At 47.8% G+C, this 3,608-nt stretch overlaps 1 pseudogene; it reads left to right on the top strand.

Moving 5' to 3' along the window:
* Positions 1-2,015: 2,015 nt before the first annotated feature.
* Positions 2,016-2,944, top strand: LOC141998887 (olfactory receptor 6B1-like; annotated as a pseudogene).
* Positions 2,945-3,608: the final 664 nt, after the last annotated feature.

Genomic DNA, 3,608 nt, shown 5'->3' with positions numbered 1-3,608 from the left:
AGCACACAACAAGCAGCAATTACAATTGGAACATTGGTTGTGCTGAAATCTAACTGAGCCAGTAAACTGCACCAGCGCACTTTCAAACGTCCAGACGCACATTCTACCACCATTCTGCACTTGCTCAGCCTATAGTTGAATGCTCCTTACTACTGTCCAGGGTGCCTGTGTACGGCTTCATGAACCATGGCATTAAGGGGTAGGCTGGGTCCCCGAGGATAACTATAGGCATTTCAACATCCCCAACAGTAATTTTCTGGTCTGGGAAGTAAGTCCCTTCCTGCAGCTGTTCAAACAGACCAGAGTTCCTGAAGATGCGAGGGTCATGCACCTTTCCCAGCCATCCCACATTGATGTCGGTGAAATGTCCCTTGTGATCCACTAGTGCTTGCAGCACCATTGAAAAGTACCCCTTGCGGTTTATGTACTGGCCACCCAGGTGTTCTGGGGTCAAGATAGGGATATGTGTTCCGTCTATCGCCCCACCGCACTTAGTGAACCCCAGCGCATTAAAGCCATCCACAATGGTCTGCACATTTCCCAAAGTCATTACCCTTGATAGCAGCTGGTCAATGATTTTGTTTGCTACTTGCAGCACAGCAGCCCCCACAGCAGATTTGCCCACTCCAAACTGATTCCCAACTGACCAGTAGCTGTCAGGCGTTGCAAGCTTCCACAGGGCTATTGCCACTCGCTTCTCAACTGTGAGGGCTGCTCTCATTTTGGTGTCTTTGCACTTCAGGGCCAGGGACAGCAAGTCACAATGTTCTATGGAAGTGGCCCTATGCATATGAAAGTTTCTCAGCCACTGGGAATCATCCCATACCTGCAACACTATGCGGTGCCACCAGTCTGTTCTTGTTTCCCGGGCCCAGAATCGGTGTTCCACAGCATGAACCTGGCCCAACACCACCATGATCTCCCAATCGCCACATGCCGTGCTTCTAGAAACGTCTGTATCCATGTCCTCATCACTATAGTAATCACACTGTTGTCGCTTCCTTGCCTGGTTTTGCAGGTACTGCGCATACTGCTGGATAATGTGTGAGGTATTTACAATGGTCAAAACTGCAGTGGAGATCTGATCAGGCTCCATGGCTATGGCGCCTGCACGGGTAATCCTGGAAAAAGGGTGCGAAACATAGGAGAGCAGAGTGGCAGCGGAAGCTGTGGTGTTTGGTTCATGGTAGCTGAAAAAAGGTGGAAAATGGTTGTCTTCTGTAGCTTTCACAGAGGTGGGAGCCCAGGACAGACAACATGGAGAAGCTTGGAAGCCTGGCAATAGTGGGAGAGCAGAGTTGGCAGTGGAAGCTGTCCTGCTCAGTTCACGATGGCCGAGCAGAGTTGGCAGTGGAAGTGTTCGATGAGGAAGAGAAAGAGTAGATAGTAGAGATTACATAGGAAGATGAGAGGAAATGAGAGGTGGATTCATAGTAGCAGGAGAGCAGCGGTGCACCGTCTGCTGAAAGCAGTATGGCGTCTGCATGCCAAAAAGATGCAAAATGATTTTCTGCTGTAGCTTTCACGAAGGGAGGAGCGACTGACAACACACACCCAGAAACACCCACGAGAATGTTTTTGCCCCATCATGCACTGGGAGCTTAACTCAGAATTCCAATGCGCGGCAGGGACTGCGGGAACTGTGGGATAGCTACCCACAGTGCACCGTTCCGACATTCAATGCTAGCCTTGGTACTGTGGACACACTCTGCCGAATTCACACGCTTTAGTGGGGTCACAGAAGATCAAATGTATAAAATAGCTTCCGAAAATTCCAATAGAATAATTTTGAAATAATTTCGTACTGTAGACATACCCCTAGACTGTAAAATCCTTGGGGCAGAAACTGCCCTTTTCTTCTGTGTTTACACAGCACCTAGTACAATTGGGTCCTCGTCCAATACTGATGCTTTTATGTGTTATGGTAATACAAATAAATAATTATTATTATTAATAAAGCCCTGTTGTGAGAGCTAACAATGTTCTTCTAGGTTTCGTTTTCTCTCTTTGAAGACATGCCTGGCGTAGAGCGGGAAACTCAAATGACCATTACAGCGTTCATCCTCCTGGGATTCGGGGACCTTCCTGAGCTGAAGATCCCTGTATTCATGGTGTTCCTGGCTACCTACATAGTAACACTCACCAGGAATATCCTGATCATTGCGACGGTATCATATAACCACAACCTGCACAACCCCATGTACTTTTTCCTGGGCAACCTGTCTGTCCTGGAAGTCTGCTACACTACCAGTGTCACCCCCAAGATGCTGAAAACCTTTCTGGTTGTTCAAGAAGAGGTTTCCTTCTCTGCTTGCCTCCTGCAGTTCTATGTCTTCGGCTCTCTGGTGATTGCCGAGTGCTTCCTGCTAGCTGCCATGTCCTACGACCGCTACTTGGCCATATGCAGACCACTGCATTACACCTCCACCATGAGCTTCCAGCTTTGCTTTCAGTTGGCAGTGGAGTCGTGGGTCACCGGGTTCCTCTCACTGGTGGTCACCATGCTCATGGTTTCTATGCTTCCAATGAGATCGACCATTTCTTCTGTGACCTGACGCCCATCATTAAACTCTCCTGTGGGGACATCTACATGGTCAGGATACCGGCTTTCTCCATAGCCTCCCTTGTGTTCTTCTCTCCCTTCCTTCTAACCCTACTTTCTGACTACAAAATCATCTCCACCATCCTGAAGATTCCTTCCACCACAGGGAAGCAGAAAGCCTTCTCCACCTGCTCCTCCCACCTCATTGTGGTGTCTGTGTTCTATGGCACACTGATGGCGGTCGATGTGGCTCCCACAGCCAACCAGTGGACAAACTTAAACAAGGCCTTCTCCGTGCTGTACACAGTGGTGACCCCACTGATCAACCCCATCATATACAGCCTGAGGAACATGGAGGTCAAAGAGGCATTGAGAAAGCTTTTCAGTAAAAATCTATGCTAAGTGCATGACTGGGGGCTCTGGCCTATCTTGATTGCTAAATCCTTTCTCACCTTATACATGCAAGTAGTCTCATTGAAGTCAATAGCCCAAAGTCCAAGCTTTGTCAAAGCTGCTAAAGGGATTTGGATGCCCTATGCATATACAACTTAATACCAAATGAAGGATGTGCCAGTAGCTAGGACACTAGCTTGGAACTTGGGGAAACTACTTTTAGTTCCCTCCTGTGGTAAATGTTTCCTGTGTGAGTTTGACTAAATTCTCAGCTTGCAAGGCCAGAAGGGACCACTGTGATCATCTAGTCCAATCTCCTGTATAACACAGGCCATAGAATAATCCCTGATATAATTCCTATCACAGATCTTTTAGAAAAAATAATCCAGGCTTGATTTAAAAATTGTCAGTGATGGAGAATCCACTACAACCCTTGTTAAATTGTTCAGAGGGGGGCAGAGAGATATGTTGTGTTTACACATGGATTGGCACCCAGGAGGCAAATTATGTATTTAGCAGCAGAGGGGAGATGCAGATTTTTTTATGCCCTGCCCTTTGTGGGCAGTGCCCATAGTGACTGGACACGGGGAACACTTCATCCAAATATTGCCAGCAGCGCCTCAACCATGTGCCCTCATGCAGCCCCACTGACCTCAGCTAGGTTCCATATAAA

This window comes from Natator depressus, chromosome 14 (genome assembly GCF_965152275.1).
Source record: "Natator depressus isolate rNatDep1 chromosome 14, rNatDep2.hap1, whole genome shotgun sequence".
NCBI classification, from domain to species: domain Eukaryota; kingdom Metazoa; phylum Chordata; order Testudines; family Cheloniidae; genus Natator; species Natator depressus.
This window is presented reverse-complemented; position numbering and strand designations above follow the sequence as displayed.